The 26,741-nt window shown below is 36.4% G+C and overlaps 1 protein-coding gene across 4 annotated transcripts in view; it reads right to left on the reverse strand.

Moving 5' to 3' along the window:
* The window catches only part of PPP2R5E (protein phosphatase 2 regulatory subunit B'epsilon), a 159,682-nt gene that overhangs the window by 107,600 nt on the left and 25,341 nt on the right, over positions 1 to 26,741 (reverse strand). Inside the window, exon 1 of one of the 4 annotated variants that reach the window (XM_072629418.1) lies at positions 15,612 to 15,872. The exons of 2 other annotated variants lie outside the window; for them this stretch is intronic. The gene's annotated coding sequence lies outside the window, so the exon portion shown is untranslated. Of the gene's footprint in view, positions 1 to 14,223; positions 15,557 to 15,611; positions 15,873 to 26,741 lie in introns of those variants that run through there. One more of the 4 variants, XM_072629417.1, reaches the window with a different exon arrangement.

Consider the following 26,741-nt stretch of genomic DNA (forward strand, 5'->3'; position numbering starts at 1 on the left):
TCCTTTGAGCCTCTGTTTCTTCCTGTATAAAATGGGAGTTGTAACAACTCTAATAATTTCAAAGAGAACTATTGTGATGACCAAATGAAAAGTTAAAGTGTTCTGCAAATTTTTAAGTACAACATCAGTTATTATTACTGATATTTTCTGGAAAAAATGGTTACATGAATAACTAATAATTTTCTTGCTTATGAACACAAATTAAATTTCAAAAGTCAATTATATAGAAAGCCCTGAAAGACCATGAATATTTTTAATCAATTTAGTTTTAATTTTCACACTCATTTCTATAAAATTTTGAGTTCTAAATTTCCCCCCCCTCTACTCTCCTCTCACCAAGACAGCATTCAATCTGATATACGCTATACATGTATGATCATATTAAACATATTTCCACATTAGTTGTGTTGTAAAAAAGAATCAGAACAAAAGAGGAAAACCATAAGAAAGAAAAAACAAAAAACAAAAGAAAGAGAAAATAGCATACTTTGATCTGCAGACTCCAAATTTTCCATCCTGAGTCTTTTAAGATCTTAGATCACTGCATTGTTCAGAAGAATTAAATCTAATAAAGTTGGTCATCACACAGTGTGGCTGTTATTTTGTACAATGTTCTGCTCACTTCACTGATCATCAGTTCATGCAAGTCTTTCCAGGATTTTCTGAAGTCTGTCTGCTCACCATTTCTTATGGAACAACAGTATTCCATTACATTCATATATCAGAACTTGCTCAGCCATTCCCCAACTGACAGGCATTCCCTCAATTTCCAATTCTTTGTCACCACAAGAAAAGAACTGCTGTAAATATTTTTGTACATGTGAGTCCTTTTGCTTTTTTTTATTATTTTTTTGGCACACAGATCTAGTAGCGGTATTGCTAGATCCAAGTATGTGCAGTTTTATAGCCCTTTGGGCATAGTTCCAAATTGCTCTCCAGAATGGTTGGTTCAGTTTTACAACTCCATCAACAATGCATTAGTGTTCTAATTTTCCCACATCTTCTCCAACATTTATTATCTTCCTGTTTTTGTCATGTTAGCCAATCTGATAGGTGTGATGTGGTACCACAGAGTTGTTTTGATTTGCACTCTTATCAACAGTGATTTAGAGCATTTTTTATATGATTATCAATAGCTTTAGTTTCTTCATCTGAAAACTGCCTGTTCGTGTCCTTTGACCTTTTATCAAATGGAGAATGACTTCTATTCTTATAGATTTGACTCAGTTCTCTCTATATTTTAGAAATGAGAGCTTAATCAGAGATACTGGCTGTAAAATTGTTTCCCAGCTTTCTGCTTCCCTTCTAATCTTGGTTGAATTGGGTTTTTTTGTGCAAAAATGTTATGTAATCAAAATTATCCATTTTGTATTTCATAATGTTCTCTTATCTCTTATTTAGTCATAAATTTTTCCATTCTCCGTAAATCTTACAGGTAAACTTTTCCTTGCTCTATTAATTTGTTTATAGTTGGACTGTTCATGTGTAAATCATGTGCCCATTTTGACCTTATCTTGCCATACAGGGTAAAATGTTGAAGACAATGAATTTTAATTCCAGAATTTCAAGTCAGAAGGAATTTTAGAGGTGATTAGCAAAGTCTGTAGCAAAATAGGAATCCTCTTTACAACATCCCAGAGAAGTAGACATCTAGGCTCCCATAGAAGACCTAACAAGGGGTGGGGAACCTGCGGTCTTGAGGCCATGTGTGGTCCTCTATGTCCTCAAGTGCATCCCTCTGACTGAATCCAAACTTCACAGAACAAATCCTCTTAATAAAAGGATTTGTTCTATAAAACTTGGACTCAGTCAAAGCCATATTCCAAGGACCCAGAAGGTCACATGTGGCCTCAAAGACGCAGGTTCCCCACCTGTGAAATCAACTACTTCCTGAACCAGCCCATTCCACCAGTTAGTTCTATCTGTTAAGAAGCTTTTCTTTTTATCAAACTTAGCTCTGACTCTACAATTTCTTCCCCACTACTGCTTGGATGTTTATTTCTGGAACCAAGCTAAAGAAATCAACCTCTTTTTCACACTGCAACTCTTGAGAAAATAAGTACTGATAGAAGACAGTGTAGAATGTTAAGAGTTGGAAGAGACTTGAAAGAATAACTCACCTAGTTACATACAGACGTCATGTGTGACTACTTAAGAGAACTAGGCCAAGATTACAGGTCTTTCCAAAAGTCTTAATGAGGATTTAAAGTTATCAGAGCTTCTATATTACTTTATCATTACTATGATCATCAACACTTCACAATTATATAGCATTCTTTTAAGTTTACCAATTTAAATGCTTTCCCTACATATATTTATATATCACACACACACACATATATACATATATGTGTATACAGACTTCAAGCTAAAAGTCCATGGTTATATGCCCAATGCCCCATTTTTGCTGTAAAAATTATAGACAGATATGTTCCTTGCCCTCAAACACCTGCAGTAGAATAACATTTAATTTGTTTTTGCAACAAATGTTTTACTTAGTAAAGAGCTTACTAAAACATAGATACTCTTAACAAACACAAATCTAGCAAATGAAGAAATCGGAGAAATAATCTGTCTAAGATAACTAACAGTTAACTGTAAAGCCAATAGCTGAATACATTTTCCCCGGATGGTTTCCAAGTGATGCCCAAAACCTGGCATATGTAGTTCAACGATGAAAATAGGCAATATCCCACATGACTAAACCTTTGGAAAGAAAACAAAACGAAGCAAAACCATGTAAACCTAGTGTTCATGAGGCTATGAAACCAAAATGAATATCAGGCTGTGGAACTAAAATGAATTTCCTCGACTAAACTTTTTTTTTAATCCTCCACTTCATCCTTGTCCAGAACACTTACATGTGTTTATTAGAAGCAGCCGTTGTTCTTTCTCTAGCTTAGTGTTAAAGGATCGAGGTAAGGATAGCTAGAATGTCAAGCCTCCCTTCCTTCTTTGCACACATATGGATCATTTCACATACTTTCTAACTTAGTAGATAAGTTGGTTAGTTTACCTGAAATACTTTTTTTTTTCCTTTCCTTTTTATTCTTTGCTATAAGGGATGGTTTACTGGGCAGGGGGGAGTGAGGGGAAGCAAATATATATTCAGAAATGAATGTAATATAGTATCACTAATAAAAACTTTTTTAAAGAATGCAGAGCAGTAGCTTGGCAAATATGGCCAAAATTTTTTTAGTACATCTAATATATTTGGTGGGGGGGTTAATGATATCCCTATGCTTTGGGGAATCTTTACATTTGTGTTTTTAAATAAAACAAAAAATAAAGGTCAGATAAGATGCAAGCAAATTCTGACAGAGCTTGCTAAAAGAATCCAACCTTTCTACCACCCATCTAATTTCTTTTTTAAATAATTATTATAAATTTCATCCCATTTGCTACAGAAACAAACAAAATGAAGGAAAAACGGAACCACAAATTCTATGCTACTTACTTTTTGACAAAATCAAAAATAAACTTTAATACTTTGTTTATTCTGTGTATCCCTCCAATTTCTTTTCTGTGTTCTTCAAAGACATTTTTTTGGTTTTTTTTAAAAATTGGCTTACTTAAATAAGGACATATGTTGTAGTCTACATTACTTTTTATAGATCTTCTATAATTCTTTCTGATTTTCATATGTTTCTTTTTTTATGGGGCAGTAATTGTCCATTATATCAATACGCCCAGATTCATTCAGTCACTCCCCAACTGGAAGCATAAGCTGTTTCTGGTTCTTGCTATTACAAATATGGCACAGCAGAGGATGCAGTGGTTATGTGGGACCTGGAGTCAGGAAGACTCATCTTCCTAAGTTCAAATCTGGTCTCAGACACTAACTAGCTGTGTGGCCCTGGGCAAGTCATTTAACCCTGTTTGTCTCAGTTTCCTCATCTGTAATATGAGCTAGAGAAGGAAACGTCAAACCATTCCGGCATCTTTGCCAAGAAAACCCCAAATGGGGTCATGAAGAATTGGACAAAACTGAAACAACTGAACCACAAAAGGTGCAAATATAGCAACTATAAATATTGTTTCATAAATGGGTCTTTCTCCCCTTTCGTTAACATCCTTAATAAACATCTTTAGTAGTGGAATAATGGGGTCAACAAACAGGATCAGTTTCTAATCATTTAATTATAATTCTCTCATTCAATTGTCTCTGATTCACTCTGTATATATAAATTAATACATGTCAGTGTTTTCATGGCAGTTTCAGCCTCAGGTCTCATCCCATTTTCATTCCTTTCCAACACTTGCTTTCCCTCTCCACATCACCCCTTCTCATCTGTACATTCCTTTTACCCTCAAATCTTAAGAGTTTCCTCCGCTCTCTAGGTCAATGGTTCTCAAAGTAGGAAGGAACTTGGGTGAAAGGTCTAGAGCTCAAGGTCAAAACTATTTTTATAATAATACTAAGATATTTTCATGTCTAATACAGTAACTATCAATAGCTATAACCCACATAAACCAAAGTTTCTGGGTCTTCAATAATTCTTAAGAGTATAAAGGGCCCAGACACCAAAAAGCTTGAGCACTACTGCTCTAGACAAATACTTCCTCTGCTTTTAATTCCATTCTGAAAAACTTCTAATAAAACCTTTAAATGATAACATACCTTTCTTCTGTCTCTGGCTACCAAACACAAACCAGAAACATCTTAGATTTCTGGCTTGTGCATTAGTGCATTAGTGCACTAATTGTGCATTAGTGTACTGCAGATTTGACCTGTTGTCAACCATAAAACAAAGGCAGGTCAATAACATTTTTATGTTTTCTACAGCATCGAAAACAACATCAACATTAAACAATAAAATTCTTAATTCTAGTCCAGTTTCTTAATGAGAGTAAATCTTATCATCTACATTAAGCAAAAAAAAATTTTCTTTTTTCTTTTAAAAAAAATGGCATTTTCTTGGTTATATCTCATAAAGAACACATTTTCATTACACTTAGAAGATGAGTACTAGTCAAAGCAATGAACTACAATGACCTGAAAACACTCAGGTAAATCATATTTCTAATGCAAGGTGATATCACAGACCAGCTAATCAAATGAATGTTTCCATTTTCAATAAAAAAATAGCAGAATACACTTTTTATTCTTCCCTCAATTGTCCATACTTTTCTTGGACATTTCATTGAATTTGTGTTCTCATTAATATAAGTTTTACCTCTCCCACAGATTAAAGCCCTTCCACTCCTACTCATTCTACAATAATTCTCATCCACATCCTTCCATTAATTCCCATTAAAGGATATAACTAATGAATTACAAGGCTTTTCTCTAGTTCTTTTAATAACTTGTGGATTAACTAGTCATACTCAAGCTGGCTGACTGTCTACCTGATATCCCTTATTCTTCCTTCATGCCTACCTTACTTTCTTTTCAGGTCATAGAGGATACTTCTAGCATGCAAATCTTCACTGCCTATGTATTATCAAGGCACTCTTGTAACTAACAAAATAAAATAATCTTCTATTAAACTGAAAGAAAAGTGGAAACAGATGATCTCACCCCAACACTGAGGTTTAAGAGTCAGCACCAGAAAAACCTAGACCTTCTGACCTCTGAAGCTTCATAAACTCTCATCAGGAAGAAAAAAAAATGTATGTATATTATATATATATATATATATATATGTCTTCATAATACAGCCTCTGAAAAATCATTACAAAATAAGCAAAAAAAAAACTGGCAAATTTTAACTGCAACCTGACTGAAATTATTCATGTGCTCCATAAGAGTAGAGATAATAAAAACTGTTTTGACAAGGAGCGAGAAGTGGATAATCTCTCGTTTTCCAACTGGGGTTTGCTTTTATCCCAAAGAAAATGCTATCATAATGGCCTTTTCCCCAAACTACTTTTCTGGTGACATAGGAAATTTGATCAAATAGAATGGTCTTTTAGAAAGGCTCTTCTTTCAGCAGAAAAGATGGTCAATATTTTGGCTTGGACAAAAGTTCCTAGAATGATTATAAAAAATCTAAATAACTCCTGTTAGCAATATGAAAAGAATCTGATAATTTTAAAGGACAATTCTAACAACGTAATAACTAAAAGCATTCCTCTGGGTTTTCTCACCTCCTTTACTCGTAATTCAGGGAAGACCGTCCTACACCTTCAGGTTCTTTTTATGCTAGTCAATTGCAAACTTGAGAAATGAGTCCAGGATAACTTCTTTTAGGCCCTCCCTACCTAATTTATTTTATATCTGTATTTTTAGTGGGAAGGAGGTTGTTTTATTTTTAACCATTTGTTTAATTTAAATGATGGATGGAGCCAAGGCTTTCTAAGCTAGAATCCAAAGCAGAAGTTTCACAAGAAGCATACACTGTGAACAACCACAGGGTAGCAACAACAACAGGATACCAGAATATATCTGTCTGCCTTTCTCACTTCTGATTCAATCATGCAAGAAGGGAGTGGTAGCAGCCACACTGAGCCTCAAAAAACACTAAAGGCAGCCAGAAACACCTATTTGTCACCATCACCACAAAATGTTGGCAAAAGGAAGGCCAGCCTAGCATGCAGCAATAACAAATGGGGTGGGCCTATTTAAACAAAGTGATCAAGCACCTTGCCAAGTCAAGAAGTAGAGCTACAAAAGCCCAAGAGAAACCTGAAAACTGCTGCTACAGCTATTAAGTGAGAGTCTTAACAAAGATTAGAGGCTTTTAGAAAAGGCAGGTGGGCCTACCTAGACCTATGAATAGAAACATCCATCATTAACTTCACCTTCGGATATGGATGCCAGATGCATGGAATATTCGGAGGGCATTTAACAAGACAGCCTCAAGGTGATATACTGGATGGGTACAAAAAGAGGTCATACTTTCCCCCAAAATATGACATGTAGAAAAATCTTAATCTTTCAGTCTAAGCTTAGACATTTTTTTCAAAGCTCTCATTTCAAGGTAATAACCTACATTCAGACCAATACAGTAGTTCTCCCTTGCTTCATTCAGGCAATGGTTTCATTTGTAAACATTTTTAATTTCTTTCCATTCAATTTTCTTTGCTAGCTTAAAAAAAATTATGATAAATTATTTACAGCCTTATAATTCCTAAGTTGTCCTCCAAATTATTTATCTAAATTAATAAAATAAAAAATAAAATTTTTCTTCACCTGTACATAAAATGTCAGACTTTTTGCCGTGTTAGCTTCACTGAACTGTTTTTCTACTTTCTTATTCTTCATTAAGAGACAGCTCTCTGGGAGAAATGATTCATACACACAGACAACTACAAAATACGATAACCACATAAAAGACTGCTATGTGGAATTGGGGAGGAGAGGAGATCTTGCAAACTTGAGAGTAGGAGAAGCTTCCTGGAGATTGTGGCATTCTGCATTGGGTTTTAAGCAAAGAAGTCAATCTTTCTTATTCCTAACTTTGTGGACATACACATGCAAAACAAAGCATAGGATCAGGTCCTCAGAGTTAAGTAAGAGCTCCGACCTTCAACAGCTCTAACTAACTTACCCATTCTTAAAGAGAATATAGCAAACAGCTAAGAACAAATTACATCTAATTTCCTTCTGCTGTTTTTCTCCCTTTTTCATCATTGTATCTTTGACCTCTTTTAATGTATTCACTTTTACAAATGTGCAACACTCATATAATATACTTCTAAATGGAGTTGGGGGTAACCTCATAACTGAGGAGTTCGACATGTTTCTTCTCTTTGAAAGTTAAAAAGAGTTTAAAAAGTTAAAAAGAATTAGATCTTTGGACACCTAGTATCACTCTAATTCGGTACAACTAAGCCTAAATAAAAAAGCTGACATTTTCCTTTGTGGCTACAGAGCCCTATCACTAACCATATAGTTACTCCTCATAATAACAAGGACTATCATACTTAATGATTAAACTATTATATGTGGGCCTGAATTAACAGACTAAGAAAGTATCAATAGTTTAGGCTATTAAAACTTCTCATCACACACTGAAGTCCATCTCTTTTCACAAGCACAAGTGCGGTGATTCTGGTAGAAACAAAAAAGTTAATATTTCCTGCCTAGAACCATCATTCACTGGATGTGCCATAAACATTTCATGTGTTTTCATAAATTTTATTAAAATGTTTTCTGAAATTATAACAACTGCTGGTACATATGGCTTTATCCACACAGGTCATCATGTGTATTCTTCAACCCCACAGCAGTCAAATGTGTGGAATTTCGCACTTTGAAATCTGGCTTGACATTTAGAATACACTTTGATGTTTACCAACCACTTTGAATACATTAGCTCATCTGATCCTTACAAACCCTGTCAGGTAGATACCAGAGATAGGATTTGCCCCATTTTACAAACAAACTGAAGCTCACGAGGTAAAATAGTTTTTCTCTGGCCTGCACAGTTACTAATGTTTAGGATCTGAACCCAAGTCCTGTGCTCTTTCCACTGTAGTGTTCTGCCACCTTTCACCCTATCAATCAAGTGACTGACAAGCATTTATTAAACACCTATTGTATGCAAGGCATTAAACTAAGCTAAACTAAACTAAGAGAAAAGTGAAACAATCCACTACCAAAGAGCTTACATTTTAATTGGAGATAACATATACGTACATATGAGCATGTATGCGTATATACATATATTTTATATGTACACAGAGAGACATACCCTCTTAGTCTTAGCTCCTCCACCTCCACACTAAAATTCTAAAGTAGCTGCCAGCAATCAAGGGGTACTTTCTCCTCCCTGAAACAGAGGGTGTGAACTTACTACCCTTGGTCAAATAGAATAAATTCAACAAAATCAGGGCAAATAGATGTAAGACATAGGGGAGGCAGGTTTCAGCCTAACATTGTTCTTTCTAAAAATGAGTATTGTCCTAAAAGTTGCCTTGGGAAAGTAGGATCCTAAATGACTGAAGGTCTTAATGTACAGTGACTAAATGACCTGTCAGGGATGTTATACGATTTTAAGCTTCTGTTAGGATACGATCTAAATGACCTCCAAGGCCCTTTCTGAAGCTAAGAGTCTGACACAGTATAATACAAGATGATTGTAAAGTAACAGTTATACAAAAGAAGCTAAGAAGGAAATCTGAGAGATGCCTGAGAGAAACTCACTGTAAGATAACCCACTCTCCCCTACTGTATTTCTCTTGCCTAAAGCTACAATACTGGGAAGCCTGACACTAGGCAAGCTCACTTCTATAGTTCTGATAAAGTATCCAGTCTGTGTATCTAATGTTGTACCTTGACTACATTGCCAAGTATCGTCAGTCAATACACTTGGTGACTATATTAGAAATGAAGTTTAGCACTTCTTTAACAGTTCCCTTATTAATGACAAAGAAACATGCTTTGTGAAACCGTATATCCCAACCCTATTTATTATTAAGGGAAAAGTGAAGGATAATTTGTATTACTGAAGCTATACATTTAAAAAAATCAACTCTAGATGGTTCTTCTAGGCATCTAGGTCATAAATTTCACTAAGTGTTGGACACATGGGGAACACCCAACATGGCTACTTAAACAGTGAAATTCCCTGAGGTTGGCAAGATATCTTAATGAAGAAATGTTGTACTTTAACATATAATCACAGAATTATAAAATCAGAGTACAAGGAGACATTAGAAGTCATTCAATCCAGCCTCTATCCCAATACAACCAAATCTTGAGGCTAAACTATGTACCGATATTAAATTACACACCTCTGCTTTCAAATGAATATCACAAGAAAAAAATGTACTGATTGTCCATTTCACTAACTTCTTGCAATCTCAAAGAATAGTAAATATCCCAACATTATATAATCAAAAGGAAAGAACGGCTGGTGTTGAACTGATGGGTCAATTATCATTTGTTGTATATCAGGAACCCATATTTTTTCCTGTGAGAACACATATCTAAATTACAATAAAACAATATCTTATCAAAAATTACCACATATAAGTATCCATATAACTTTCTAGAAATGCATCTAATTAAAAAAGATGTAGAACTACACACATGGACAACTTACACTTAAACAATTGATCAACAAGAATTTATTAAACATTTATTAAGGGCCAGACACTATGCTAGCACTGATGATACAAAGAAAGGAAAAAACAGTTTCTGTTCTCAAGAAGCTCACATACCATTGAGGGAAATAACATGTAGACAAACAGGTACACACAAGACCCACAGAGTAGATGGAAGGTAACATTAGAGGGGAAGGCTCCAGTAGCGGCCAAGAGTAGTGAGAAATAAATTCTAATGCTACAAACCAAGATTAATAGCAACTTCAACCACAACAGTTTTTAAAATGTTATTTGTATTAGAATTAGCCAACATTTAAAAAAATGTCACTTTGTGGAAAATGCTTCAAAAAAGTTAAAAGAACTTTATCAAATCAATGGCTTCGCGCTGCTCACTTTCCAGGTCTTATTACAACACTCATATCCACCCATATAAACAGAAAAACAAGTCCTTTCCATGTTTTATGTAATCTGAAATTGAAGGAATCAAACAAAAGTTTAAAAAGCACATGCATAAAGAGAACTGAACAGAATCAAAAGAGTGAGCATTTAGTACAAGGACACTGTGCCGGGTGCAGCGCAGGATGCGAAAAGCACGAGATAATACTGCCTGCTCTCAAGTTTACAATATAATTGTAGGAAAAACAGATGTGGAAAACAAAAAGTCAACACAAGTTATTCTAAAAGTACTAAATAATTGGAACAGTGAGTAGTATGAGGTCGGTCAGTCAGTCAACAAACAGGTACTGTGCTGTGCACTAGAGATAACAAAAAGCAGCAAAAGATAGTCTCGGCACTTGGGAAGCCATAATCTAAAGGGAAATAAGCTGTATAAAGGATAAGTGGGAAATAATCAACAGAGGGAAGGCAACAGAATTAAAAAAGAATCAGGAAGGCTTCCTATAGAAAGCAGGACAGCACAGAACTTTAAGGAAGCCAGGAGGCTGAGATGGGGAAGGGCAGCATCATAGGTAAGGGGCAGGGCCGTGCAGCCAATAAAAATGACCAGAGTCAGGAGATACAGTGTTCCATCTTATTCCAAGAAGAACAAAGGAAACCAGCATCACTGAGTTAAAGAACGTGTGTGTGTATTGGGGGATGGAGGAGCAAGTGTTGTGTCTTTTTTGGGGTGGGGTGGGGAGTAAGTATGGTATAAGAAGACTGAAAAATTGGTTGTGCAGGCCAAGTCATGAAGGGCTTTGACAAACACAAGATTTTATATTTGAATAGTGTAGATGTGAGGAAGCCACTGAAATTTATTGAGTAGCAGAGTGACATGGTTGCTTCTGCACTTTAGGAAAATCATTTTGATAGCTGAGTGGAGGTTGGGTTGGCCTGGGGAGAGACTTGGGGCAGGAAGGTCAACCATCAGGCTACTGAAATAGTACAGGTGTGAAGTGATGAGGGCCTGCACGTCACTGAGGTGCAAGAGGTGTAGAAGAGAAGAGGAGGGTATTCATTACTAAGGTAAAATCAATAGATTAGATATGGCAAGTGAGAGAAAGTGAGGGGTCAAGGATGACAACTTAATTTGTGAGACTGGGAGGAGGGTGGTGCCCCTTGACAATAATAGAGAAGTTTGGAAGGGGGAAAGGTTTGAGTAGATAGTCAGGGTAGGAGGCACAGAGGAACTAAAATCTGAAGGACAGACAGGTTTCAGACAGAAGAGATAAGGTACTCTAGGCTAGGTAAAAGAGAACTTAGTAACCAACAATAGCATATTCAAGGCTGCAGTGAATAGGAATGCGTGGGAGGCACAGAAGATGAATATTGAAGAACAGAAAATGATAAAATTAAAGTCAAATTATAGAAGATTTTGACTGCTAGCCTTAGCAATTTAAATTTGTAGGCAATGGGGAACCATGGAAGATTTTTGGACACAGGAATAACAATTAAAAAGGCAAAATAAAATATTCTAAAATCACTATTTAAGTACTGTACTTTTAAAAGATAGTTTTAAATCTCAACCTTGAAGGAAAAAAATCATCTCATATCTTACAAGTTTAATATATACTTAGAAAACTAACTCATTCATATATTACAGTTTACAAAGTATTTTCCTCATGACCACTCTAAATATGGACGAGTATTATTATCTCCATTTTAGAGATGAAGAAAATGAGGCTGTAAGGGTTAGCTTATAGAATATAAAGATTAAAACGGATAGAGGTGAAGAAGGTGTTAGAAACTAGGGGTGAAAAATTTAACTCTAAACCAAAAGAATGTTAAGAATATTTTACCTCAAAAGGCAACAGTTGGTTGGAAAATTCTGAGGTCTGGATTTATTTACTCAGCAATACCAAATTTACATGTCAATTACCACAGATCAGGGAAGGCTCAATTTCAAAATGCTTTTTATATACCACAACCTAATAAATAATAAAATGCTTCCCACTTCTCTTCCAAAATGAATGGTGACAGCATAATATAATGAAATGACGATTGGATTTGGAGCTGATGACCTAGTAAGGGCTCTCACTAATTGTGCAACTTTGAGCAAGCTAATTATTTTCTCTTAGTCTCAGAATCTTCATCTAGCAAAACTGAAATAATGATAAAAGAATCTGTCATAAGGAAAGAACTTTGTATACTATAAAACATAGGTATCACGATAGGCAAATACAGATTATTTTCAACATGCAACTTTGATTAGACGCTATTTTTAGACAATAATTTGATCAGACAATAGCATAATGATCAAATGGCTCATTTCTCTATAAACCTCCTCAGTTTTTTCTTGGCAAAGAGAGTTCTTAAAAGTCAACAGATCTCCACTGACGCAATTAATATTATATTTGTTGAGCACCCACAATGATCAAGTAACTGAGTTTGGGGCTGTCTCTGCGTATAGAGAAAATATGTGTTTCTCGCCCTCTTGGGTCTGTAATTTAGTCCAGATCAGAAGACAAACACAAATGAAATGACATCAAAGTATGTGATTTCTTGAATTAAAATCCCATGATATATGAGGGAAAGATCCCCAAGTCTGAAGCAATCAGAAATCCAACTCCTCTGCATCTTCTACCTATGGCACCTAGTACTAACCATGTCTAGTAACTCTTTCACATGACAGCACTTCACAAATATGAAACTATCACTAGCACTTCTTAAGGGCTGTTGTTGGTCAAGTATGGATTGGATTAAGCTTCTAAAGCCTTTACAAGTCTGACATTCGCTGCACTAAGAAGGTGAGATTTTTCTCAATAGAACTTTAAAGCTGGACATCACCTAAGACTTTTCAACCCAAAGGTCTAAAAAGGGAACAAAAGTACATTCAAATACATAGAATCCTAGAAATAAAAGGAATCTTGGGAGTCATTTGGTCCAACCCACACTTAAAACGCAAATCCACTCTACAATATCCCCAACCAGGGGTCAAATCTTTGCCTAAAAGGCCTCCAATGACAGGGAAATTCACTATCCCCTAAAATTCTCATTTTAGATAGCTCTAATTATTATGGAAATCTTCTTCCTTTGATCTTCTAACTAGTTCTGCCTTCAGAAACCCAACTATCTACTACATAAGAAGAGACCTTTTTTCTCCTTAACAACGCTTCAAATATTTGAAAACAGATTGGTAGTTCCTAGAGACTTCTCTCTGGTTTCTTGGCTAAATAAAAAACCCCAGTCCATTGTATGGCACTGTTTCAACCCTCCTCACCATATTGGTCACTTTTTTTTAATCAATACTCCAACTTATCAATGTCTCTCCTAAATGAGGTACTCAGAATTGTAACTCTAGATCTGGTCCAACTAGGGCAGAATATAGCCAAACTACAACCTTTCTCATTCTAGATTTTTATCTATATATACAAATATACATATTTTTTAAAATTTATTGTGTCACCTCTGCACCTTCATCTCCTCAACCAGAAACACACAGGTCCTCATCACCTCACAGCGATATTACTTCAGTATCTTGCTGGTGCTCCGCCTGCCATAAGCCTCCCCACTCCAATCCATTTTAAAATCACAGTCATTTTCGAATATATTCCTCCTGATTTCCCTACCTATCAAGACTTCCTTTACAACAAAGATTTTTTTTTTAAATAAGAAAAACAGTTCAGCAAAACCAACCAATACTTCCACCATAACTGACCCATTACACACTATTCCATATCCAAAGTTGCCCACCTTTGCAATGAAGAGAAAGAAGTATATTTTCTCAACTCTTCTCTGAGGCCAGCCTTATAAATGCCATCTTTTTATTAACATGACCTATATATGCATTACCTCTTTTTGGTTATCACATCCCACTGTTCATTTGTCTTGTATTTTTTGTCTTCTAAAGCCCGTGGGTCTTTTTCACATGAACACTACCCTCTCAGTGCTTAGGTTCAAAAACTTTAGGTACAGAGATTGAACATTTGTCTCTATACAATTCCATCTAATTAACTTATACCCATCATTCTCATCTCTAGAGATATCTCTGGATCCCAAGTATGTTTCCTTTAACCTTTAAAAGGATGCCCTGTGGTCTGTTCCATGCTGTTCAGTCTCCCTCCCCCACACCCTTTATGTCCCAGGAGGCCAAATGGAAAAATGGCAACAGCAGTCAATAACTCCATGGAGACAGAGGTTACACAGGGCTGTGATTGGAGGAAGTGCTCCCGATGTAAAAGGGGTTAATCTTGGAACCAGCCTCTCTTCCTTGGATTATCCCCTATACCAAAAAATGCCTTGCACTCTGCTCATCTCAACATTTAGACAAGAGTATATATTTTTCTGAGGATCTTTATGTAGACCCACAGCAGCCCATATTTGGGTTGCAACTTGAGGGAGAAAACCAATTCTCCAGCCCAACACTGTCATTTTACAAATGAGAAAATTGAGGCCTAGAGAAATATATAATGGGATATTTTATTCAAGGTCATACAACAGTTAGTAGCAGAGTAGGAACTGGAAATAGGTCTCTTGGACCCATTTTTTCTACTATATAACGCTAAAGATTGGGTAGGATTTTCAAGAGTTAGAAAGATAAGGGACCTCTAGACAAAAGAGCCAAAAGAATAAATATGTATGAAATGAAGTGAACAGATGGAACTGACTAAAGCATAAAGCTTTGCAGATAATAGTGTGAAAAAGTAATGGATATAGAAGAATAAGTCCAGATTATGAAGGTTTCAAAAGTCAGGTAGAAGAACTTAGACTTGATATGATGGATTGGCAAATGGGAACCAGTGAAGACTTGAGGAATAGGGCTGACATAACAAAGGCCACTCCTGGAGTCAAGAAGAACTAGATTAAATTCTGCCTTTGACACATTATGTGACCATGGGCAAGTCACTAAACTTCTCAATGCCCAAAGAGACTTCACTTCTCGAAAAATAGGAATACTCCCCTACAGAATTATCACGTATGTTAACGATGAATTTTTTTTCATTTTTTTTTATTTTTACGTAGGCAGTGTGGTATAATGGAAAAAGCTCAGGAAAGATAAGGGTTCAAGCCCTGCCTCTGACATGCTACAGAACAGCACCATGGTTTTTAAGAGAAAATTATTACAGTTATAGTCAAGAAGACTTAGATTCAAATCATGCCTATGACAGTTGGTAGTTGTATCTCCACAGTCAAGTTAATATCCTTATCAGTAAGAAGAGAATGATACCTGTAGTACATACCTCATTAGGTTGTTGTGAAGCTCAAATGAAAATGTCTAAAAAGCATTATATAAATGTCCACTATTATTAGTATCATTATCTATGTAACTCTGGGCAAAAGCACAAAGGGCTGCTATGCTCCATTGTGACATGGAGATGAACCTGGATTCTTGAAGGGTATGGGAGAGGAACACACACTCTGGAAGGCCCTCCAATGCTGGCAAGGCTTGGAGGTCCATCCTAGCAATAGTCTATGTCTGCCTTCCAAGGACCAATCTAATTAAAGCCAGAGAGGCTCATCATCACAGTAGGATGGACACTTAGGCAAAATCTTGGCCACTGTAACTCATGAAACCAAAACAATAGACATAAAATAGTCCACTCACAATCCTATGGGGCATCCTTTCACTTCAACAGTAACTGCAACAATGTGCGTTAAGAACGACTGTTCCAAGTTGGCTGATATAACCCTAAAAGTTGGATCCTTATTAACACAAACTAGCATAATCCTAGAGAAACTGAATTGTGTCAATCTAAACATAAAATTAATCATAATCTAATCATGAAAAACAAAATACTAACTATATAAAACAAATTATAAAAGAAAGTAATGCAGGAGGAGAGGAAAAAAGGAGCATTAGAAGAAAAATTTTACATCAAATATCTGACCAAAAAAATGTTGTTATAAACAAAACCAGAAGAAAAAAGGTGCAGATAAATTGAAATTATTGAATAAAGAGTTTAGTAGCAATGGTAATATCCAATAACAACAAAAAACACTAATTTGTGGAGAACCTGGTCATCTCCTATTCTGGTGCTAATGGTAAGCATTTGTTTAAAAAAAACTCACAATGAAGATAATTAAAACTTAAGCAGAGGATGAGGAAATAAAACAAATTCTACAAAAAATAGGACCTCCAAATTAAAACAACACATTTAATACTCTGACTTCTATTCAAAGATAAGCATCAGGAATATGGTAATAAAGAAATAAATGAATGAATGAATGAATAAACAAACAAATGAGTGAGTGAATGAGTGGATAATTAAATAAACTGAAAATATGGTTCACGAGTAAGAAATATGAAAGACCAGAGACTTTGCAGACTACAAGAAAGCTTCATAGCCATATGCAATGAATACTTTCATCAAGAAGAGATAAGGGCTGCTAGTCATGAAGAGCACTGAACATCACCAAAAAATAAAATTGATATTTTAAATAAATGGGAAGTAATGAGTTAGCAATCTGAGAGTAATTTCTGACTTAGCCACCCGTGTACAATCAGACCATCAACATCCTAGAGCAGAGACCAAACTATAACCCAATTAGAAGAAAAGAAAATAGAAGCAATGTCAGTAGTGTTATTAAAGACAAGAGGAGGAAAAAGAGTATCCTGGAGGAAAGGGTAGTCAAGCAGAGGAAACAAGCCCAGGAAAGTAAAGAACTTGCCACTGATTAGCAAAATTAGGATTTGAACCCAGACCCTCTGATTCCAGATCCAAATGCAGAAGATAGGTCAAGAAGGAGACTAAGAAAAGACCATCAGATTTGGCACTAGCAACTTTGGAGAGAGCAGTTTCGGTTGATTTCATGATGAGGTTGGAAATGGAACTTCAAAGAGTAAAGCAAAGGGGGGGCAGAATAGTGAATACAGATAGTTTTATCTAGACATTTGACTGAAAAAGAGAAGAGAGATACGTGACAGCTTGAAGTGATGGTAGTTTTTTAAAGATAGGAGACACTTGGCCATGTTTGAAGGCATCAAAATCACTTTGTGAGAAAGGTAGTAAGTTAGTAAAATTATGATTAACTCCATTTTACACTAAAGAAAAATTATTTTCTGAAAGGTTAGGTGATTTGTTCACAGGTATTGTATTAGTAATTGGCACATCAAAGATATGAATCCAGGTTTTCTTATTTTAATTACTGTTTCTTCTTTAAGGAAAAAAAAAATTTAGTCTTTTTTAAATATTATTTCCCTGTGTTTTTTCTACCACATCATGTTGACTCTTCAGGACCAAGTGGGATTAATCTGGTAAAACTTTGTCAAGGATAATGGGAGGGTTATGAGTGAGAAGAATGGAGAAAATGTGACATCTCTGAAGTAGCAAAAGGAAGAGTGGGGGACATCTGCCCGCCTGAAGTAAAAAGTCTAAGCTGAAAATATATAGTGTGTAAGGGTGGAGAAAAACGGTGTTGACGCAGAGTCAACAGTCAACATGAGCTTCCATCAGTGATCAGGAGTTGCTACAGATTCTTAAAATAACACCACCTGAAATCATGCTTGAGGAACACTCTTCTTTGATGTTAAATACTGTGATAGGACAAATGAAAAAAAAAAACTTCAGGAGGAAAAGTCATTATTGCATTCATCCAGGTATATGGTAATTAAGGTTGAGACTTTTACAGTAATGTAAGCACAAGATGGGTAGTGTTGTAGATACACAGGGGATGAAAGACATTCAATATGGGAGAAAGCCATGTGCTTTTTTCTCACAGCAAGATAGAGCCTCTTTTTCCTGTCCTACTCATAATCATTCTCAAAGGTGATATTTATATAGCATTTTAAAAGCATTCAGAAGACTTTACACATATTGTCTCATCTGAACCTCACACTAACTCTGTGAAGTACGTACTCAAAGTACTTCTTATCCTCTTTTTACAGAGGGGGAAAGGTTCAGTGACTTATCCAGGGTCACAGAGCTATTATACACTACTGGAGATATGAGCATACGTTCATATGATCATAGATGGAAAGTGTCTTTTGAACTCATCTGGTCCCATCTTCACTTAAGAAGCAGAGGAAACTGAAGTCCAGGAAAGTAAAGAGACTTGCCACTGATTAGTAGAATTAGGATTTGAACCCAGGTCCTTTGATTCCAAAACCAGCACTCTTTGCCCTGAAAGAACTTTTTGGCATTCTGACTCCTGCACGATACTATACTTCACTGCCTTTACTTTTTATAAGCCTTAAGTTTTTGTGGGGGTTTTTTGACAGGGAAACCCTTTTATAAACTCCACGAAGGGCTCTTACTTTTACCCAATGTTCATAACTAATTTTCCCTGGCTTCACTCCCAGCTTCCAGTAGGGGAAGGAACAAGAATGGTGACTCACTGGGCAACTGGATAAATTATGCATGTTTGTTTTGCCCCCAACAATGCTAATTATACATTTACTTTTTCTTCAATTTCTTGACTAATATGTGGTATTAATCAACCTAATAATAACGTTCCACTAAAATCCTACTGCCATACCTTATTACGGCATGGAGGTTAGTGTCAATAGAGCCATAGCTCTTGGCTTGGCCTACAAAGCTGAAAAGGTTTCCAGTATAGGCCAAGCAAACTGTTGGGGGTGTGGGAGAGGCTAGGAATGGTTGTATATTTTGTTGATCAAAGCCTAGCAAAAATCTGAAGGGCTCAATCCCCATAAGGCTGCCTACCAGGTTATGCCTAACCCTGCCCATAAGGGTTGGGTCTTCTCAATTCTCAAAAGAAATTCAGCTAAGGAGACATTTGTTGATTGTTGGATGACCAAAATAAACACTGGCAAAATGAAACCTCAAAGCACTATATCAATTAATCCCCTCCAATTTCTGACCTTTTCTACCTAATAGAGTATGTGTGTAACAACACATTTTCCCTATTTGGGAAGGGGAGCACGCGCACGCACACACACACACACACACACACACACACACACACACACACACACACACACACACACACACACACGGTTTCTTCTTTGTTTGTTTGAATTTGGTGAAGAACCTTTCCAAATGTATCTGATCTAGAACAGCACAGCAGAAAAACACCCCAACCCTGGAGTTTGAATCATGGTTGTGTCACTTACTGTCTGCGTGACCTTAACAGCTTGAGAACTCTTTGTGTCCCAGTTTACTCAGTTTTAATATGGAGAGATAACATCAGGATTACTGTACAAAAAGAGTGTTGAACTTAAAATCAGAAAGACCTGGATTCCCCAAACGTGACCACATGCATCTATCAACCTGTCTGCAATCCAGACAATAAGATATTTCTTTTCCCAACCCCTCTTAATTCTAGTGCCTTCCCTCCGTTAACTGTCTCCTATTTATCCTGTACATACCTTGCTTTGTATATATTTGTTTGGATGTTGTCTCCCCCATTAGAATGTAACCTCCTTGAGGCAGGCGCTGTCATTTGCCTCTTTTTGTACCCCCAGCACTTAGCACTATGCCTGGCACAGGACAGGTGCTTAACATATGTTAAAAGATCGATTGCATCACCATCCAGGAATGGAAAGCATTCACATAAAGACAAATAACATCCTTTATGTGATCCTTAAATCAGAGTTATGAGGCTCTTAAATCTAATGTACATAAAGCACTGAAACAATAAATCATAGTCATATCACAAATCAACCATGAATGTCACTTATCATTTGTCTTAGCAAGGCTAATCAGTAGCCAGAGTGTGAAACTGACCTGCCCAGAAAGTCTGCTATTTGATTAAGGCTTGCCAGATCTTAAGTTCCACTGACAGAAACTTAGAGAAACTGGGGTAGCTTCCATACCATGAGGAGGTGTTGGAATAGGAACAACAGGTCGCCAAAACTTACAATTATTCTATGGAGCTCATAAAATTTTATGTTTGTATAGAAATAAAGTTTTTATTAAAACATAATGAAGTTTCAAATGTCCAAAGTTTTAAAAACCGCTTTCACAGGTCTACTCTATCTCCCTCCACCCCCCAAAATAAAATAAAATAAAATAGATAAGCCATATTCTATTTATCAAGGAAGACTAAATATCATTCTAATGCTTTCTAGTAGGTGGAGCTAAAAATCCCTACTAGTTAGCAGGTGGTAGAATAGGGAAGAATGCTATTCTTTCCTTCTCAAACAAGGGTCCCAACTCCTTAGCCAAGCAGTGGGTAAGTGGGAGAAAGGTAAAGCTAACTGATCTCAGGCAAAGAACCTTTCTCCAACGTAAGCATCACTTCTGAGATTAGTTTCTGTCTTTATAGTGCAATTCTTAAGACATCTGTTGATTATCATGCAGCCCTGATTCCCCAAAAAGCTGAACTAGAGGCAGTAATATTCAGGCATAACATAACTATTTCTGGGACTCCTTTAGGAAAAAAATCCCTGTACCTAGCTCTGCTGAACACTGTGTGACTCAATACACATAGGAATGAATCATACCAAACAACAAGAATTTTTTAAAAGGTAGTTCTGAAAAAATTTACACCAAAAAAAATTTAACTGTTCAATTTCCTGTGCACTATTTGAAGGTGAATGAAGTACTGCCCTTTTTCTATTCACTTTGAAAAGCAAACATCCCCTTACTCCAGAAACAGAGAGTAATTGTCTCCCTTAGCAGAAGGTTAAAACCCCAAGCTCAATCAAAAGGCTCAAAAAGCTTGACAAAAACATACCAAAATATATTTAGTGTCTTGAGGATATATTTTACTGAAGGAATGATATGAATATCCCTCAAACTACACAAGAGGAATGGTTAGAAAAATATCTATTATATTCATTTCCTTATTTCCCATTGCCCTGGAAATCAGTGGTTCTAAAACCTATCACTTTCATTTTTTAAAAGCCTGTCAATTCATGTACAGAAAGTACCTCCTATGTGAAAAGAATGGGAGACTCAAGGATGAAAAGTCAGTCTCTGCTCTAAAAATAGCATAGAAGAAAAGACGTAAACACAAATAACTATAACAGATGTTAGGAAATAATTAAGCAAACAGAGTACTCAAAGAGATATACCTAAGAGATACATAAACTAGCTAGATAGTCCAATGGATAAAGCACTGAGTCTGGAATCAGGAAGATCTAAGTTCAAATCCAGCCTCAGACACTTAATAGCTGTATGACCTTGGACAAGTTACTTATCCTCTGTTTGCCTTAATCTCCTGGAGAAGGGATTGGCAAATCACTGCAATATCTTTGCTAAGAAAACCCCACAAACAGTATGGTTCACAGGTCACCAAGAATCAGACACAACTGAATAATAAGAGATTCAAAGAGAGTGAGAGAACTCTTCTAGCTAGGGAAGAAGAGCTGGAAAGTTGGGGAAGGCATCTAAAAGTAAATGGCAGAAAACCAGGAGCTTTAAAGAAGATTCCAATAGAGAGATGGAAGGGTGTCCATGGAGAAGACATGGAAAAGACATACAAAAATACAGAGGAGAGAGAAAATATATAAGATACTTAATATGCATGCAGCATAGATGGCTCAGTGGCTAGGTATTTAAGTGTCACTAAAAATCAAAAGCAAACAAAAGATTATATAATCAAGCAACCCTCCTACTGCTCTTTAAGTTCAATAAAGTATAATGTTGGCCAAATCTGACTTTTTGCAACTTCCAAATACTTCCCCTAGTTCTGTCCTCCAATGGCCAAGAAATACAAGCCTAATCTCTCTACTTCTTGATGGTCTTTCAAATAATCAGTACTAGAAAACGATATAAAACAGAATTTTAGAGTTAGAAGAGAGCGTCTAGTTCAATTTCTTCATTCTCTATTTAAACAGGTGAGGATAAGTAACTTGCTAGTGACAACTAAGATTATGATCATATAAACTAACATTAATATGACGCTTATGTTTACAGTATGCCTTCCTCAAAACAACCCTACAAAGAAGGTGGTGTAACATAGGTATTATTATCCTTGTTTTATGATTTGAAAGACAGAAAGATGAAGTGACCTGTCCACAGTTTCAGTCAAAATCTCCTGGGATTCAGTCCAGTGCACCACACACCACAGACCTGTGATGCTTGTCTTTTTTTTAAGTATTGGCCACCCATCTTTTCTAATGTCTTCAACTGCTAGTTTCCTCCCTCTCAAACTACCTTGTAGTTGACTGCTTTGGGTTTATTTTTTATTCATTCTGATTATATTTATTTTGTTTTCTCTCCTATTAAAAAGTAAACTCTTTGTGAGTTTTTGTGAGTAAGATGCAAACTTCCTACAAAGTATCCCTACTTTGTGAGTAGGGATTGTTTCATTCACTGTATTTTTATGCCCCCCCCCCCCCCCACTTCTAGCATATTCAAAAGGGATTTAATAAGTGCTTGCTGATTGATTTAAAAGAGGTCAGATTTAGTTGAGTGGCCTTTTAGTTTAAGCCGGTCAATAAACAAACATGGTTTTGGAACTAGGAGACATAGTGCAAATATCAACTCTACAACTTACAATCTTTATTTACTTACTACCCATTTCTTCACCACATTTTAAAAAAATAAGACAATTAGACTAGCTGATTTCTCAAGTGCCTTTCAACTCTAAAATAATATGATCATGAATACTTGAGGTATTTTTTTAGTATTTCCTAGGGAGAAAAAACAAATAATGCCTTTACTTTCTTTACCATCCAGTCTTTCCTCACTGTCCCCTCCCCCAACTTGGCAATCTGACTTTCATTCGTACAACCCAATTCATTAATAATTTTGAAGAAATAGGCAGAAGAGACTGCCAAATCCAACGGTCTTTTTTCAGGTCACATTGCTAGCCTATAACATTTGATGACTCCAAACATGTGTTCCTTTTGGATACTCTTCTGTTCCCTTAGCTTTTAAAAGATACCCCCATTCTCCTTTTTCCTTAGTGATTGTCTCAGGTCAGCAGATAGCAATCCTTTCTCCTCTACAAGCAATTTGGGGAGCAGGGGGGAAATAGCAGCTAATACTGATGAGAGTGATGAAGGAGATGGTATCATAGGAAAGACAGGTTCCAATTACAGCCAGGAAGTGAGAAAAGTTCATGATAACAGAGGCAGGCAGCTTCAGAACAGAAATTCTATACTGGAATTAAGCATAAGATGACAGGTGAATAAATTAATTTTATTCTCTAGCCTACATTAACATTGAAGGCTAAATTAATGATTATGTATTATTTCTGCAGCTATCACTTGATCAAACAGATATTAACCCAAAAGGGGCACTCTAATTCTCCAAAGTGGGGCTATTAACTGTCACATAACACTGAGGTATCAGTCACATCTGCAAACACTATTTCTTAACAACAGAAAGAAGAAAATGTGTGCAGTCTTGCCCGTGCCTGACTACCTAGAGGGACCACAGCCCACTCAGAAACCTGAGCTTTGGTAAAAGCTACAACACCTTTTACTTACTGCTAAATAACATGTACCTTAGCCTACAGTTTAATATATTAACTATTTAATATTTAATATATTAACTATTTAATATTTAACTCTACAGAGTCAAAATCCTACCCTTTCAAATTTATCTTTGAGGACAGTATTAGAAAACATTAAATACTGGTAATATGTAGGGGTGTGTGTGTGTGTGTGTGTTATATGTGCGTGTAGATGTTACACATACACACATACACACAGAGGTCCCAAAAGTCTTGGTGCAGTTTTAAGCTATTAAAGTTTATTAAGCTTTTTAAACTATTAAAGCTTAAAACAACACTAAAACATTTGGGACTCCCTGTATATTTGAAAAGAAATGAGAATAATAAAGTCATGATATAAAAAGGCCATTCACCCCTCTTGTTTATATGAATTCCTTCTTCTGGCCAGGTCTGGTAAGGGAGTTGGCATATAAGTTCCTGTTCTTATTCTTCAGTCATTTGGTCATATCCAACCCTTTGTGACCCCATGGACCATACTTAGCACCCCAAGCCCTTTTATCCTCCATTATCTCTCAAAGTCTATCCAAGTTTACATTCATACTGGACACCTTCCAACCTGAGGGGCTCATCTTCTGAAGGCATCTTTTTTATCATTTTAGTACTAACCATGGGGTTTTCCTGGCAAAGATAGTGGAGTGGTTTGCCATTTCCTTCTCCAGTGGATCACCTCTGTCAGAACTCTCTACCATGACTTGTCTGTCTTGGATTAACCCTGGTTGGCATAGCTCATAGATCAATTGAACTATGCAAGCCCTTCAGCCACAAGGCAATAATCCAGGATGGGTTATATAAGTACCAAAATTATTTCTCTGAGAGTTGTTTGTTGGAGGTGGGAGATAGGGGATGCCAGAAATCAGCCATCGTCAAGCGTTAGTATTTTGTTATTAACCTGGTAACACCTAAACCAGACACATGCAGAGCCAGCCAAAGAGAGAACTGGAACAAGAGAATTCTGGATCCTAGTCCCAGCACAATTCATAGGTACACTAGCAGGTTCTTATGCCTCAATTTTCCTATCACTACCAATCTGGAACATAACTACTAATAAAAACTTTTACAGTTTACGTAGCACTTTCATAGACATCTCGCTGCATATTTTTATGCTATTAAATTGAAAAGAATTTATTTTATCTAAATGGTTTATGAGAAGAAATCACTATGGTAATAATTTCCTTGATAACAGAAACAGAAGACATAAGAAAGATGACATTTTTACCAATGTAATAAATATACAGCCAACACAACGAACCATGTTGGTACCAAATAATTATATCTGAAATATGTTTTCTTCATTTCATTTCATGGTAAACTCCAAAAGTAGAAAGCAAAATGCAGAGTAGTATCAGTCCCGGACCACTCTATTTAGGCAGTTTTGCACTTTGAAAGGGAGGGAAGGAAGACAGTTGTCTGGGTGTTCCTTGGGAAGTGAATGATGTATGAAAAAAAAAGAATTTAAATGAATGATTAAGATACTCATTGTAATTCTTGATGAAGAAAGAACTAAAAACATTTTTAGATAACTAACCCTGAAGACCATATTTTAGCATGTTTGTACAACAAATCCATATTTTCTGAATGTAATTTTGTAACTTCTAAGAGATAAGAATCTAAGAGAAATTTCTAAAACCATAAGACATTCAAACTCCAACCTGCTTCTATAAATAACATTTTTTCAGCAAACTCATTTTGATTATTTTCAGATCATTCAATCCATCTACTTAATCACAGGTCCCAGGATCATAGGTACTTTACATATCCAACTAAATCTTTAATTTTTGTCCAGGTAGCATCTGCCAACCTCCTAACTGCATTTAGTAACCACCCACCACAAACTGTGAAAAGCAGACTCTCTACTGATGCTTCACAGCGATGACGGTTCAGTGTCATTACCCCTTCTGGCTGACTAATTCACCACACATGGCTGTAGAACACACAGGTACCACACAATGCATTAAAAAAAAAAAATCCATCTTAATGCAGCTAACATTCAAGAATCTAACAATATATGGGAAATTATGTTGGAGAAATCATGCAACCTGAGTCTACTACAAATACGTTATCTAATTTTAACTAGTACCTCACTGCTGCAAGCAAACCTTTTACTCTTCTCTAATTGGCACTCTTTCAATTCCCCACAATTACTTGTTCCACACATCTCTTCAAGGCTCATACACCACTCCCACCCATTCAGCAGTGAACCTAGCTTCATCCTTCACAGAAAAAGTAGGTCATTCTCCCAGTGAGCATCCCTCCACTGCTCCCATACTCTACAACTGAAAACTCATCATCCTTCTCCTAGTCTTTCCTCCTTTACCCTAAATTTTCTGATTAAGAGGTGACCCTTCTCACCAAGTCCAAGTTCTCCATAGGTAGCTTTCATCCTATCACCTCCCATCTCCAGCACACTGCCTACCTCATCACCTTTCCAATCTTCAAACCTCTTGCTATCCATTGTTTCTTTTCCTGTGGCCTACAAACATACCCAGATCTCCCAATCCTTAAAAGTCTTCATCCGACCCTACCACTCCTTCAAGCTATCTATCCACCTTTACCTTTCCTTCCTTTCACTTCCAAAGACCGACTCCTCTTCTCACTAACCTCTCAAATCTTACAATTGGGCTTCTGACCTCACTCAGATGAAACCACTCTTTTTCCAAAGTTGCCACTACTATCCTGGTTGCACATTCCAAGTGCTAGTTTTTCTCAGCACCCATCCCTTTTTCCTCTATGCAGAATTTGAAGTTTGACCATCCTCTCTACCTAGATAAGATCTTGTCTCTGGATTTTCAGGATACTACCCTCCCCCTGGTTCTCTGATCTTGCCTCTCCTCCATTTCCTTTGCTGAGTCATCACCTTATCACATACACTAATTCTGGATTATGACAGCTGGGTCCTCTCATCTCTCTACCCTCTAATTCTTAGTCTTATATGCTACCATGCATTTAAATCATCTCTCATCTGACTTCCAAATCTATATTCAGACCTAGTCCTGAAAACTCAG

The sequence above is a fragment of the Notamacropus eugenii genome, chromosome 1 (assembly GCF_028372415.1).
Source record: "Notamacropus eugenii isolate mMacEug1 chromosome 1, mMacEug1.pri_v2, whole genome shotgun sequence".
Classification (NCBI taxonomy): domain Eukaryota; kingdom Metazoa; phylum Chordata; class Mammalia; order Diprotodontia; family Macropodidae; genus Notamacropus; species Notamacropus eugenii.